The following is a 13,875-nucleotide window of genomic DNA, read 5'->3' on the forward strand; positions in this document are numbered from 1 at the left end:
AACCAGGCCCGACGCTGCTTAGCTTCCGAGATCAGACGAGATCGGGCGCTCTCAGCGCGGTATGGCCATAAGCGAGGGCTGCTCCAAAAAGTGGGCTATTTAAAGATCAGCCTCCGTAAAAGCCAGCATATTATATAAATAGTGAAGAAAAGGCAAAAGCTTACAGCACCTGGTATTCCCAGGCGGTCTCCCATCCAAGTACTAACCAGGCCCGACGCTGCTTAGCTTCCGAGATCAGACGAGATCGGGCGCTCTCAGCGCGGTATGGCCATAAGCGAGGGCTGCTCCAAAAAGTGGGCTATTTAAAGATCAGCCTCCGTAAAAGCCAGCATATTATATAAATAGTGAAGAAAAGGCAAAAGCTTACAGCACCTGGTATTCCCAGGCGGTCTCCCATAAAAGTGTAACAATCGGCCTTATCAGCCGAGTTACAAGACTAAAATGGGGTCAGATTTAACTGTGAGAGATGACTAGTGGTTAAAAGAATGAGACATAAAAGAAAATTGGTTTAAATAGATTTGGTGTATTTACAAGGTTCACATAAAAGACTTTAAAACAACACGATAAAACTAGGTAAACTCTGTTAAAAGAATACAGTTCATTTGTCCATACCCTAAAAACAGGTAAACTCTGTTAAAAGAATACAGTTCATTTGTCCATACCCTAAAAACAGTCCAAGAACCCCAGTGTGTTGATAAGTCCAATGTGAGTGTCCACCAGTGTATATACAATCCACAGAAAGTGTAATCCAAAGTTTGCAGGTGGTGAATGGAAAGGTGAGCTCTAAAATTAGCAACTCCTCAATCCAACAGTTTGGTGACTGTCCTTTGTTTGTCATGCTGCTCTCTTATACAGTTGTACTTCCTGCTTCCTGTCATGTGTCTAGTCACATGACAGGCCAACCATCCATTTATTAAAGACACATACACTTAAAATGTTAAGAGTAATAAAATGGCCTAAAAAACATGTAAAACACTTAAAACTCTATAATACATGTAAATGATTGTAATAAATAGAGCGGTAAAACACGTCTTTCTAAAAGCCAGCATATTATATAAATAGTGAAGAAAAGGCAAAAGCTTACAGCACCTGGTATTCCCAGGCGGTCTCCCATCCAAGTACTAACCAGGCCCTACGCTGCTTAGCTTCCGAGATCAGACGAGATCGGGCGCTCTCAGCGCGGTATGGCCATAAGTGAGGGCTGCTCCAAAAAGTGGGCTATTTAAAGATCAGCCTCCGTAAAAGCCAGCATATTATATAAATAGTGAAGAAAAGGCAAAAGCTTACAGCACCTGGTATTCCCAGGCGGTCTCCCATCCAAGTACTAACCAGGCCCGACGCTGCTTAGCTTCCGAGATCAGACGAGATCGGGCGCTCTCAGCGCGGTATGGCAATAAGCGAGGGCTGCTCCAAAAAGTGGGCTATTTAAAGATCAGCCTCCGTAAAAGCCAGCATATTATATAAATAGTGAAGAAAAGGCAAAAGCTTACAGCACCTGGTATTCCCAGGCGGTCTCCCATAAAAGTGTAACAATCGGCCTTATCAGCCGAGTTACAAGACTAAAATGGGGTCAGATTTAACTGTGAGAGATGACTAGTGGTTAAAAGAATGAGACATAAAAGAAAATTGGTTTAAATAGATTTGGTGTATTTACAAGGTTCACATAAAAGACTTTAAAACAACACGATAAAACTAGGTAAACTCTGTTAAAAGAATACAGTTCATTTGTCCATACCCTAAAAACAGGTAAACTCTGTTAAAAGAATACAGTTCATTTGTCCATACCCTAAAAACAGTCCAAGAACCCCAGTGTGTTGATAAGTCCAATGTGAGTGTCCACCAGTGTATATACAATCCACAGAAAGTGTAATCCAAAGTTTGCAGGTGGTGAATGGAAAGGTGAGCTCTAAAATTAGCAACTCCTCAATCCAACAGTTTGGTGACTGTCCTTTGTTTGTCATGCTGCTCTCTTATACAGTTGTACTTCCTGCTTCCTGTCATGTGTCTAGTCACATGACAGGCCAACCATCCATTTATTAAAGACACATACACTTAAAATGTTAAGAGTAATAAAATGGCCTAAAAAACATGTAAAACACTTAAAACTCTATAATACATGTAAATGATTGTAATAAATAGAGCGGTAAAACACGTCTTTCTAAAAGCCAGCATATTATATAAATAGTGAAGAAAAGGCAAAAGCTTACAGCACCTGGTATTCCCAGGCGGTCTCCCATCCAAGTACTAACCAGGCCCGACGCTGCTTAGCTTCCGAGATCAGACGAGATCAGGCGCTCTCAGCGCGGTATGGCCATAAGCAAGGGCTGCTCCAAAAAGTGGGATATTTAAAGATCAGCCTCCGTAAAAGCCAGCATATTATATAAATAGTGAAGAAAAGGCAAAAGCTTACAGCACCTGGTATTCCCAGGCGGTCTCCCATCCAAGTACTAACCAGGCCCGACGCTGCTTAGCTTCCGAGATCAGACGAGATCGAGCGCTCTCAGCGCGGTATGGCCATAAGCGAGGGCTGCTCCAAAAAGTGGGCTATTTAAAGATCAGCCTCCGTAAAAGCCAGCATATTATATAAATAGTGAAGAAAAGGCAAAAGCTTACAGCACCTGGTATTCCCAGGCGGTCTCCCATAAAAGTGTAACAATCGGCCTTATCAGCCGAGTTACAAGACTAAAATGGGGTCAGATTTAACTGTGAGAGATGACTAGTGGTTAAAAGAATGAGACATAAAAGAAAATTGGTTTAAATAGATTTGGTGTATTTACAAGGTTCACATAAAAGACTTTAAAACAACACGATAAAACTAGGTAAACTCTGTTAAAAGAATACAGTTCATTTGTCCATACCCTAAAAACAGGTAAACTCTGTTAAAAGAATACAGTTAATTTGTCCATACCCTAAAAACAGTCCAAGAACCCCAGTGTGTTGATAAGTCCAATGTGAGTGTCCACCAGTGTATATACAATCCACAGAAAGTGTAATCCAAAGTTTGCAGGTGGTGAATGGAAAGGTGAGCTCTAAAATTAGCAACTCCTCAATCCAACAGTTTGGTGACTGTCCTTTGTTTGTCATGCTGCTCTCTTATACAGTTGTACTTCCTGCTTCCTGTCATGTGTCTAGTCACATGACAGGCCAACCATCCATTTATTAAAGACACATACACTTAAAATGTTAAGAGTAATAAAATGGCCTAAAAAACATGTAAAACACTTAAAACTCTATAATACATGTAAATGATTGTAATAAATAGAGCGGTAAAACACGTCTTTCTAAAAGCCAGCATATTATATAAATAGTGAAGAAAAGGCAAAAGCTTACAGCACCTGGTATTCCCAGGCGGTCTCCCATCCAAGTACTAACCAGGCCCGACGCTGCTTAGCTTCCGAGATCAGACGAGATCGGGCGCTCTCAGCGCGGTATGGCCATAAGCGAGGGCTGCTCCAAAAAGTGGGCTATTTAAAGATCAGCCTCCGTAAAAGCCAGCATATTATATAAATAGTGAAGAAAAGGCAAAAGCTTACAGCACCTGGTATTCCCAGGCGGTCTCCCATCCAAGTACTAACCAGGCCCGACGCTGCTTAGCTTCCGAGATCAGACGAGATCGGGCGCTCTCAGCGCGGTATGGCCATAAGCGAGGGCTGCTTCAAAAAGTAGGCTATTTAAAGATCAGCCTCCGTAAAAGCCAGCATATTATATAAATAGTGAAGAAAAGGCAAAAGCTTACAGCACCTGGTATTCCCAGGCGGTCTCCCATAAAAGTGTAACAATCGGCCTTATCAGCCGAGTTACAAGACTAAAATGGGGTCAGATTTAACTGTGAGAGATGACTAGTGGTTAAAAGAATGAGACATAAAAGAAAATTGGTTTAAATAGATTTGGTGTATTTACAAGGTTCACATAAAAGACTTTAAAACAACACGATAAAACTAGGTAAACTCTGTTAAAAGAATACAGTTCATTTGTCCATACCCTAAAAACAGGTAAACTCTGTTAAAAGAATACAGTTCATTTGTCCATACCCTAAAAACAGTCCAAGAACCCCAGTGTGTTGATAAGTCCAATGTGAGTGTCCACCAGTGTATATACAATCCACAGAAAGTGTAATCCAAAGTTTGCAGGTGGTGAATGGAAAGGTGAGCTCTAAAATTAGCAACTCCTCAATCCAACAGTTTGGTGACTGTCCTTTGTTTGTCATGCTGCTCTCTTATACAGTTGTACTTCCTGCTTCCTGTCATGTGTCTAGTCACATGACAGGCCAACCATCCATTTATTAAAGACACATACACTTAAAATGTTAAGAGTAATAAAATGGCCTAAAAAACATGTAAAACACTTAAAACTCTATAATACATTTAAATGATTGTAATAAATAGAGCGGTAAAACACGTCTTTCTAAAAGCCAGCATATTATATAAATAGTGAAGAAAAGGCAAAAGCTTACAGCACCTGGTATTCCCAGGCGGTCTCCCATCCAAGTACTAACCAGGCCCGACGCTGCTTAGCTTCCGAGATCAGACGAGATCGGGCGCTCTCAGCGCGGTATGGCCATAAGCGAGGGCTGCTCCAAAAAGTGGGCTATTTAAAGATCAGCCTCCGTAAAAGCCAGCATATTATATAAATAGTGAAGAAAAGGCAAAAGCTTACAGCACCTGGTATTCCCAGGCGGTCTCCCATCCAAGTACTAACCAGGCCCGACGCTGCTTAGCTTCCGAGATCAGACGAGATCGGGCGCTCTCAGCGCGGTATGGCCGTAAGCGAGGGCTGCTCCAAAAAGTGGGCTATTTAAAGATCAGCCTCCGTAAAAGCCAGCATATTATATAAATAGTGAAGAAAAGGCAAAAGCTTACAGCACCTGGTTTTCCCAGGCGGTCTCCCATAAAAGTGTAACAATCGGCCTTATCAGCCGAATTACAAGACTAAAATGGGGTCAGATTTAACTGTGAGAGATGACTAGTGGTTAAAAGAATGAGACATAAAAGAAAATTGGTTTAAATAGATTTGGTGTATTTACAAGGTTCACATAAAAGACTTTAAAACAACACGATAAAACTAGGTAAACTCTGTTAAAAGAATACAGTTCATTTGTCCATACCCTAAAAACAGGTAAACTCTGTTAAAAGAATACAGTTCATTTGTCCATACCCTAAAAACAGTCCAAGAACCCCAGTGTGTTGATAAGTCCAATGTGAGTGTCCACCAGTGTATATACAATCCACAGAAAGTGTAATCCAAAGTTTGCAGGTGGTGAATGGAAAGGTGAGCTCTAAAATTAGCAACTCCTCAATCCAACAGTTTGGTGACTGTCCTTTGTTTGTCATGCTGCTCTCTTATACAGTTGTACTTCCTGCTTCCTGTCATGTGTCTAGTCACATGACAGGCCAACCATCCATTTATTAAAGACACATACACTTAAAATGTTAAGAGTAATAAAATGGCTTAAAAAACATGTAAAACACTTAAAACTCTATAATACATGTAAATGATTGTAATAAATAGAGCGGTAAAACACGTCTTTCTAAAAGCCAGCATATTATATAAATAGTGAAGAAAAGGCAAAAGCTTACAGCACCTGGTATTCCCAGGCGGTCTCCCATCCAAGTACTAACCAGGCCCGACGCTGCTTAGCTTCCGAGATCAGACGAGATCGGGCGCTCTCAGCGCGGTATGGCCATAAGCGAGGGCTGCTCCAAAAAGTGGGCTATTTAAAGATCAGCCTCCGTAAAAGAAAGCATATTATATAAATAGTGAAGAAAAGGCAAAAGCTTACAGCACCTGGTATTCCCAGGCGGTCTCCCATCCAAGTACTAACCAGGCCCGACGCTGCTTAGCTTCCGAGATCAGACGAGATCGGGCGCTCTCAGCGCGGTATGGCCATAAGCGAGGGCTGCGCCAAAAAGTGGGCTATTTAAAGATCAGCCTCCGTAAAAGCCAGCATATTATATAAATAGTGAAGAAAAGGCAAAAGCTTACAGCACCTGGTATTCCCAGGCGGTCTCCCATAAAAGTGTAACAATCGGCCTTATCAGCCGAGTTACAAGACTAAAATGGGGTCAGATTTAACTGTGAGAGATGACTAGTGGTTAAAAGAATGAGACATAAAAGAAAATTGGTTTAAATAGATTTGGTGTATTTACAAGGTTCACATAAAAGACTTTAAAACAACACGATAAAACTAGGTAAACTCTGTTAAAAGAATACAGTTCATTTGTCCATACCCTAAAAACAGGTAAACTCTGTTAAAAGAATACAGTTCATTTGTCCATACCCTAAAAACAGTCCAAGAACCCCAGTGTGTTGATAAGTCCAATGTGAGTGTCCACCAGTGTATATACAATCCACAGAAAGTGTAATCCAAAGTTTGCAGGTGGTGAATGGAAAGGTGAGCTCTAAAATTAGCAACTCCTCAATCCAACAGTTTGGTGACTGTCCTTTGTTTGTCATGCTGCTCTCTTATACAGTTGTACTTCCTGCTTCCTGTCATGTGTCTAGTCACATGACAGGCCAACCATCCATTTATTAAAGACACATACACTTAAAATGTTAAGAGTAATAAAATGGCCTAAAAAACATGTAAAACACTTAAAACTCTATAATACATTTAAATGATTGTAATAAATAGAGCGGTAAAACACGTCTTTCTAAAAGCCAGCATATTATATAAATAGTGAAGAAAAGGCAAAAGCTTACAGCACCTGGTATTCCCAGGCGGTCTCCCATCCAAGTACTAACCAGGCCCGACGCTGCTTAGCTTCCGAGATCAGACGAGATCGGGCGCTCTCAGCGCGGTATGGCCATAAGTGAGGGCTGCTCCAAAAAGTGGGCTATTTAAAGATCAGCCTCCGTAAAAGCCAGCATATTATATAAATAGTGAAGAAAAGGCAAAAGCTTACAGCACCTGGTATTCCCAGGCGGTCTCCCATCCAAGTACTAACCAGGCCCGACGCTGCTTAGCTTCCGAGATCAGACGAGATCGAGCGCTCTCAGCGCGGTATGGCCATAAGCGAGGGCTGCTCCAAAAAGTGGGCTATTTAAAGATCAGCCTCCGTAAAAGCCAGCATATTATATAAATAGTGAAGAAAAGGCAAAAGCTTACAGCACCTGGTATTCCCAGGCGGTCTCCCATAAAAGTGTAACAATCGGCCTTATCAGCCGAGTTACAAGACTAAAATGGGGTCAGATTTAACTGTGAGAGATGACTAGTGGTTAAAAGAATGAGACATAAAAGAAAATTGGTTTAAATAGATTTGGTGTATTTACAAGGTTCACATAAAAGACTTTAAAACAACACGATAAAACTAGGTAAACTCTGTTAAAAGAATACAGTTCATTTGTCCATACCCTAAAAACAGGTAAACTCTGTTAAAAGAATACAGTTCATTTGTCCATACCCTAAAAACAGTCCAAGAACCCCAGTGTGTTGATAAGTCCAATGTGAGTGTCCACCAGTGTATATACAATCCACAGAAAGTGTAATCCAAAGTTTGCAGGTGGTGAATGGAAAGGTGAGCTCTAAAATTAGCAACTCCTCAATCCAACAGTTTGGTGACTGTCCTTTGTTTGTCATGCTGCTCTCTTATACAGTTGTACTTCCTGCTTCCTGTCATGTGTCTAGTCACATGACAGGCCAACCATCCATTTATTAAAGACACATACACTTAAAATGTTAAGAGTAATAAAATGGCCTAAAAAACATGTAAAACACTTAAAACTCTATAATACATGTAAATGATTGTAATAAATAGAGCGGTAAAACACGTCTTTCTAAAAGCCAGCATATTATATAAATAGTGAAGAAAAGGCAAAAGCTTACAGCACCTGGTATTCCCAGGCGGTCTCCCATCCAAGTACTAACCAGGCCCGACGCTGCTTAGCTTCCGAGATCAGACGAGATCGGGCGCTCTCAGCGCGGTATGGCCATAAGCAAGGGCTGCTCCAAAAAGTGGGCTATTTAAAGATCAGCCTCTGTAAAAGCCAGCATATTATATAAATAGTGAAGAAAAGGCAAAAGCTTACAGCACCTGGTATTCCCAGGCGGTCTCCCATCCAAGTACTTACCAGGCCCGACGCTGCTTAGCTTCCGAGATCAGACGAGATCGGGCGCTCTCAGCGCGGTGTGGCCATAAGCGAGGGCTGCTCCAAAAAGTGGGCTATTTAAAGATCAGCCTCCGTAAAAGCCAGCATATTATATAAATAGTGAAGAAAAGGCAAAAGCTTACAGCACCTGGTATTCCCAGGCGGTCTCCCATAAAAGTGTAACAATCGGCCTTATCAGCCGAGTTACAAGACTAAAATGGGGTCAGATTTAACTGTGAGAGATGACTAGTGGTTAAAAGAATGAGACATAAAAGAAAATTGGTTTAACCCTCTGGGGCCGACGGTCACGCCGGCGTGACCAACCTACTTTTTTTAAGATCAGCGCAAAAGACACTAAAAATGCTCTGTCAGTTTTAGTCATACAAATTAGAGATATACATCATTGGAAACTGTAAAGTGTGTACTTTTATTTGTGCACACTCACAGGAACAGCAGAAAGTTGTGCTTTTTTATTTAGAATAAAGAAAACAAACAGGGTGATTTCTGTTTTCTCTGTCTCCGCGAACTGCTTTTAGAAATGCGTTACTTAAATCATTCAAACTCGGTGAATACTCAGCACACAAACAGAAAAGTGGTATCTACTGAAAGCTTGAGATTTATGCTTTTAAACGAAGTAAGTTTGATCAAAAACCAATAATCTGTGATAAATTAATCTATATGAAACCAAGGAGATGTCTAGTCTATCCAGTTCCAACTAATTATCTCTAATGTGACCGCGCCCACTATCGCGAAATCTTTTGCCATGCAAATTAGCCATGTGCTGCAGGCGCGGCAAGGACCGGAGTATCTGTATGCGAGGAAACTCCCACATCACCGCAACAAAGCAACATGACTTCAAGTTCATCTTGGTTACAGTTTGTTCCTGAATTAAGATATGCTGTGAGGAATTAGACTTATATTTACCACGATCATAAGAAGGACGTGATGCGACGCAAACCCAACAGGAGGAGACATTTACATGAGTAAGTCTTACTTTCATTTTCCTACTAGCTTTCGCTGTTGTTTCCTTTGGCAAAACATGTACACATTTTACTAGTTAGACTTATTCCAAACTAAAATTCCTGACTTTATCAAATGAAACATTATGAAGTACGTTTGATTGCATTGCATCTCTCACGATGCCAGGATATTTATAATGTTCTAGAAAAACGATGTGATTATGACTGTGAGATGCATTTATGACGATATGTTTATGACTGTAGAATCATACTTTATTTATTTATTTTATTGTATAACAGTAGGGTGTAAAAGTAATATGAGTGCTTACACTGAATGTATGTTTACATCATGTTTATTAGTAATATAGTGCTAAACGATATTACATGTCCTTTTTTACATTAGTACAAATGCTAGAGTCTATGACTGTATACTGACAGATGATCCTGATATGATTTTTGTTTTGTTTTTGTAGTGATCTCAAACCTGCTCAAAAGATGAATCCTGCCCTCTTTCCCTTGAGTGCCTTCAAACTGTATTCCTCTGAGAGCACTAGAAACTTGAGATGTTCAACTACACTGATATTCTAGTGTAAAACAAGTTTTTGATTTTTTTGTATTTTTTTTAAGTGCACACAAAATAGCAGGTAAGATTTACCTGTTTCATTTGTTGAACAGAATTCAGAAGAAGTTTTCAGAAATGCCACAAAGTCTGTGCACATCTGTGTGGTCAGATCAGGAAGCTCAATAATGTGTCTTTGACCTTCATTATGTATGTTTTGTTTATACAGTGTAGTAAATAAAATAAAAATAATCTAAAACTCCATTCTCTGAATCTTCTCACATTGTTTCTTGTTCTGCTAGTGAAGTCAGGCATTGATGGGGCCATTAGGGAGGGCTCTTTTGTCTCTCAGGTGTGAATTGCTAAATATTCATGGGCCATTGCCACACCTATGAATAATCCCTTTCGATCACAAAACATGTTTTATAAAATTTAAATCAATATATTGTTTTCTCTGAACGAGTGAACGAGATGATTTTCACATCATTTGGTTGAAAAAATTCTAACCTACGACATCCAATTATCTAAAGTCTTGTAAAGAAATGTCCTATAAGTCGTTCATGGCCTTATTTCAGTGACTTCAAAACTTTAGATTTTCAATAACCACGCATAAACATAGTTTTCTCAAAAACACAAACATGCACATTAATGTTGCTTGCATATTATTGTAGCCCAATATGTGCTGATTACAATGTAATCTGACTTTAACCATTCATATGTTTTTAAGATACTGAAAAAAGCACAAATGTCAGGGCATGTCAAAACTTCTTCAGGGCCCCAAAACACCTCAGACCCCAGAGGGTTAAATAGATTTGGTGTATTTACAAGGTTCACATAAAAGACTTTAAAACAACACGATAAAACTAGGTAAACTCTGTTAAAAGAATACAGTTCATTTGTCCATACCCTAAAAACAGGTAAACTCTGTTAAAAGAATACAGTTAATTTGTCCATACCCTAAAAACAGTCCAAGAACCCCAGTGTGTTGATAAGTCCAATGTGAGTGTCCACCAGTGTATATACAATCCACAGAAAGTGTAATCCAAAGTTTGCAGGTGGTGAATGGAAAGGTGAGCTCTAAAATTAGCAACTCCTCAATCCAACAGTTTGGTGACTGTCCTTTGTTTGTCATGCTGCTCTCTTATACAGTTGTACTTCCTGCTTCCTGTCATGTGTCTAGTCACATGACAGGCCAACCATCCATTTATTAAAGACACATACACTTAAAATGTTAAGAGTAATAAAATGGCCTAAAAAACATGTAAAACACTTAAAACTCTATAATACATGTAAATGATTGTAATAAATAGAGCGGTAAAACACGTCTTTCTAAAAGCCAGCATATTATATAAATAGTGAAGAAAAGGCAAAAGCTTACAGCACCTGGTATTCCCAGGCGGTCTCCCATCCAAGTACTAACCAGGCCCGACGCTGCTTAGCTTCCGAGATCAGACGAGATCGGGCGCTCTCAGCGCGGTATGGCCATAAGCGAGGGCTGCTCCAAAAAGTGGGCTATTTAAAGATCAGCCTCCGTAAAAGCCAGCATATTATATAAATAGTGAAGAAAAGGCAAAAGCTTACAGCACCTGGTATTCCCAGGCGGTCTCCCATAAAAGTGTAACAATCGGCCTTATCAGCCGAGTTACAAGACTAAAATGGGGTCAGATTTAACTGTGAGAGATGACTAGTGGTTAAAAGAATGAGACATAAAAGAAAATTGGTTTAAATAGATTTGGTGTATTTACAAGGTTCACATAAAAGACTTTAAAACAACACGATAAAACTAGGTAAACTCTGTTAAAAGAATACAGTTCATTTGTCCATACCCTAAAAACAGGTAAACTCTGTTAAAAGAATACAGTTCATTTGTCCATACCCTAAAAACAGGTAAACTCTGTTAAAAGAATACAGTTCATTTGTCCATACCCTAAAAACAGTCCAAGAACCCCAGTGTGTTGATAAGTCCAATGTGAGTGTCCACCAGTGTATATACAATCCACAGAAAGTGTAATCCAAAGTTTGCAGGTGGTGAATGGAAAGGTGAGCTCTAAAATTAGCAACTCCTCAATCCAACAGTTTGGTGACTGTCCTTTGTTTGTCATGCTGCTCTCTTATACAGTTGTACTTCCTGCTTCCTGTCATGTGTCTAGTCACATGACAGGCCAACCATCCATTTATTAAAGACACATACACTTAAAATGTTAAGAGTAATAAAATGGCCTAAAAAACATGTAAAACACTTAAAACTCTATAATACATTTAAATGATTGTAATAAATAGAGCGGTAAAACACGTCTTTCTAAAAGCCAGCATATTATATAAATAGTGAAGAAAAGGCAAAAGCTTACAGCACCTAGTATTCCCAGACAGTCTCCCATCCAAGTACTAACCAGGCCCGACGCTGCTTAGCTTCCGAGATCAGACGAGATCGGGCGCTCTCAGCGCGGTATGGCCATAAGCGAGGGCTGCTCCAAAAAGTGGGCTATTTAAAGATCAGCCTCCGTAAAAGCCAGCATATTATATAAATAGTGAAGAAAAGGCAAAAGCTTACAGCACCTGGTATTCCCAGGCGGTCTCCCATCCAAGTACTAACCAGACCCGACGCTGCTTAGCTTCCGAGATCAGACGAGATCGGGCGCTCTCAGCGCGGTATGGCCATAAGCGAGGGCTGCTCCAAAAAGTGGGCTATTTAAAGATCAGCCTCCGTAAAAGCCAGCATATTATATAAATAGTGAAGAAAAGGCAAAAGCTTACAGCACCTGGTATTCCCAGGCGGTCTCCCATAAAAGTGTAACAATCGGCCTTATCAGCCGAGTTACAAGACTAAAATGGGGTCAGATTTAACTGTGAGAGATGACTAGTGGTTAAAAGAATGAGACATAAAAGAAAATTGGTTTAAATAGATTTGGTGTATTTACAAGGTTCACATAAAAGACTTTAAAACAACACGATAAAACTAGGTAAACTCTGTTAAAAGAATACAGTTCATTTGTCCATACCCTAAAAACAGGTAAACTCTGTTAAAAGAATACAGTTCATTTGTCCATACCCTAAAAACAGTCCAAGAACCCCAGTGTGTTGATAAGTCCAATGTGAGTGTCCACCAGTGTATATACAATCCACAGAAAGTGTAATTCAAAGTTTGCAGGTGGTGAATGGAAAGGTGAGCTCTAAAATTAGCAACTCCTCAATCCAACAGTTTGGTGACTGTCCTTTGTTTGTCATGCTGCTCTCTTATACAGTTGTACTTCCTGCTTCCTGTCATGTGTCTAGTCACATGACAGGCCAACCATCCATTTATTAAAGACACATACACTTAAAATGTTAAGAGTAATAAAATGGCCTAAAAAACATGTAAAACACTTAAAACTCTATAATACATGTAAATGATTGTAATAAATAGAGCGGTAAAACATGTCTTTCTAAAAGCCAGCATAATATATAAATAGTGAAGAAAAGGCAAAAGCTTACAGCACCTGGTATTCCCAGGCGGTCTCCCATCCAAGTACTAACCAGGCCCGACGCTGCTTAGCTTCCGAGATCAGACGAGATCGGGCGCTCTCAGCGCGGTATGGCCATAAGCGAGGGCTGCTCCAAAAAGTGGGCTATTTAAAGATCAGCCTCCGTAAAAGCCAGCATATTAAATAAATAGTGAAGAAAAGGCAAAAGCTTACAGCACCTGGTATTCCCAGGCGGTCTCCCATAAAAGTGTAACAATCGGCCTTATCAGCCGAGTTACAAGACTAAAATGGGGTCAGATTTAACTGTGAGAGATGACTAGTGGTTAAAAGAATGAGACATAAAAGAAAATTGGTTTAAATAGATTTGGTGTATTTACAAGGTTCACATAAAAGACTTTAAAACAACACGATAAAACTAGGTAAACTCTGTTAAAAGAATACAGTTCATTTGTCCATACCCTAAAAACAGGTAAACTCTGTTAAAAGAATACAGTTCATTTGTCCATACCCTAAAAACAGTCCAAGAACCCCAGTGTGTTGATAAGTCCAATGTGAGTGTCCACCAGTGTATATACAATCCACAGAAAGTGTAATCCAAAGTTTGCAGGTGGTGAATGGAAAGGTGAGCTCTAAAATTAGCAACTCCTCAATCCAACAGTTTGGTGACTGTCCTTTGTTTGTCATGCTGCTCTCTTATACAGTTGTACTTCCTGCTTCCTGTCATGTGTCTAGTCACATGACAGGCCAACCATCCATTTATTAAAGACACATACACTTAAAATGTTAAGAGTAATAAAATGGCCTAAAAAAC

At 39.9% G+C, this 13,875-nt stretch overlaps 20 non-coding genes across 20 annotated transcripts in view; all 20 read right to left on the reverse strand.

Moving 5' to 3' along the window:
- Positions 1-73, reverse strand: part of LOC141303098 (5S ribosomal RNA) — a 119-nt gene extending 46 nt beyond the window's left edge. Inside the window, exon 1 of the ribosomal RNA XR_012343082.1 lies at positions 1-73. This exon is cut by the window's left edge and continues 46 nt beyond it. This is a non-coding gene — a ribosomal RNA (5S ribosomal RNA).
- Positions 74-157: 84 nt separating this feature from the next.
- Positions 158-276, reverse strand: LOC141303666 (5S ribosomal RNA). The gene has a single exon (XR_012343646.1). It is a non-coding gene; the product is annotated as a 5S ribosomal RNA (ribosomal RNA).
- Positions 277-1,077: 801 nt separating this feature from the next.
- On the reverse strand, positions 1,078-1,196 carry LOC141304069 (5S ribosomal RNA). The gene has a single exon (XR_012344034.1). It is a non-coding gene; the product is annotated as a 5S ribosomal RNA (ribosomal RNA).
- An 84-nt stretch (positions 1,197-1,280) lies between these two features.
- On the reverse strand, positions 1,281-1,399 carry LOC141303090 (5S ribosomal RNA). The gene has a single exon (XR_012343074.1). It is a non-coding gene; the product is annotated as a 5S ribosomal RNA (ribosomal RNA).
- Positions 1,400-2,200: 801 nt separating this feature from the next.
- Positions 2,201-2,319, reverse strand: LOC141303027 (5S ribosomal RNA). The gene has a single exon (XR_012343011.1). It is a non-coding gene; the product is annotated as a 5S ribosomal RNA (ribosomal RNA).
- An 84-nt stretch (positions 2,320-2,403) lies between these two features.
- Positions 2,404-2,522, reverse strand: LOC141304083 (5S ribosomal RNA). The gene has a single exon (XR_012344048.1). It is a non-coding gene; the product is annotated as a 5S ribosomal RNA (ribosomal RNA).
- An 801-nt stretch (positions 2,523-3,323) lies between these two features.
- Positions 3,324-3,442, reverse strand: LOC141303678 (5S ribosomal RNA). The gene has a single exon (XR_012343658.1). It is a non-coding gene; the product is annotated as a 5S ribosomal RNA (ribosomal RNA).
- Positions 3,443-3,526: 84 nt separating this feature from the next.
- Positions 3,527-3,645, reverse strand: LOC141303691 (5S ribosomal RNA). The gene has a single exon (XR_012343669.1). It is a non-coding gene; the product is annotated as a 5S ribosomal RNA (ribosomal RNA).
- Positions 3,646-4,446: 801 nt separating this feature from the next.
- On the reverse strand, positions 4,447-4,565 carry LOC141303704 (5S ribosomal RNA). Its single transcript, XR_012343673.1, has one exon. It is a non-coding gene; the product is annotated as a 5S ribosomal RNA (ribosomal RNA).
- An 84-nt stretch (positions 4,566-4,649) lies between these two features.
- On the reverse strand, positions 4,650-4,768 carry LOC141303328 (5S ribosomal RNA). Its single transcript, XR_012343309.1, has one exon. It is a non-coding gene; the product is annotated as a 5S ribosomal RNA (ribosomal RNA).
- An 801-nt stretch (positions 4,769-5,569) lies between these two features.
- LOC141303705 (5S ribosomal RNA) lies at positions 5,570-5,688 on the reverse strand. Its single transcript, XR_012343674.1, has one exon. It is a non-coding gene; the product is annotated as a 5S ribosomal RNA (ribosomal RNA).
- Positions 5,689-5,772: 84 nt separating this feature from the next.
- LOC141303706 (5S ribosomal RNA) lies at positions 5,773-5,891 on the reverse strand. Its single transcript, XR_012343675.1, has one exon. It is a non-coding gene; the product is annotated as a 5S ribosomal RNA (ribosomal RNA).
- Positions 5,892-6,692: 801 nt separating this feature from the next.
- LOC141303051 (5S ribosomal RNA) lies at positions 6,693-6,811 on the reverse strand. The gene has a single exon (XR_012343035.1). It is a non-coding gene; the product is annotated as a 5S ribosomal RNA (ribosomal RNA).
- Positions 6,812-6,895: 84 nt separating this feature from the next.
- Positions 6,896-7,014, reverse strand: LOC141304084 (5S ribosomal RNA). The gene has a single exon (XR_012344050.1). It is a non-coding gene; the product is annotated as a 5S ribosomal RNA (ribosomal RNA).
- Positions 7,015-7,815: 801 nt separating this feature from the next.
- On the reverse strand, positions 7,816-7,934 carry LOC141303707 (5S ribosomal RNA). Its single transcript, XR_012343677.1, has one exon. It is a non-coding gene; the product is annotated as a 5S ribosomal RNA (ribosomal RNA).
- An 84-nt stretch (positions 7,935-8,018) lies between these two features.
- On the reverse strand, positions 8,019-8,137 carry LOC141303143 (5S ribosomal RNA). Its single transcript, XR_012343127.1, has one exon. It is a non-coding gene; the product is annotated as a 5S ribosomal RNA (ribosomal RNA).
- A 2,837-nt stretch (positions 8,138-10,974) lies between these two features.
- LOC141303708 (5S ribosomal RNA) lies at positions 10,975-11,093 on the reverse strand. Its single transcript, XR_012343678.1, has one exon. It is a non-coding gene; the product is annotated as a 5S ribosomal RNA (ribosomal RNA).
- Positions 11,094-11,944: 851 nt separating this feature from the next.
- On the reverse strand, positions 11,945-12,063 carry LOC141303508 (5S ribosomal RNA). The gene has a single exon (XR_012343489.1). It is a non-coding gene; the product is annotated as a 5S ribosomal RNA (ribosomal RNA).
- An 84-nt stretch (positions 12,064-12,147) lies between these two features.
- On the reverse strand, positions 12,148-12,266 carry LOC141303084 (5S ribosomal RNA). Its single transcript, XR_012343067.1, has one exon. It is a non-coding gene; the product is annotated as a 5S ribosomal RNA (ribosomal RNA).
- An 801-nt stretch (positions 12,267-13,067) lies between these two features.
- LOC141303718 (5S ribosomal RNA) lies at positions 13,068-13,186 on the reverse strand. Its single transcript, XR_012343688.1, has one exon. It is a non-coding gene; the product is annotated as a 5S ribosomal RNA (ribosomal RNA).
- Positions 13,187-13,875: the final 689 nt, after the last annotated feature.

This window comes from Garra rufa, unplaced genomic scaffold (assembly GCF_049309525.1).
Source record: "Garra rufa unplaced genomic scaffold, GarRuf1.0 hap1_unplaced_001, whole genome shotgun sequence".
NCBI lineage: Eukaryota > Metazoa > Chordata > Actinopteri > Cypriniformes > Cyprinidae > Garra > Garra rufa.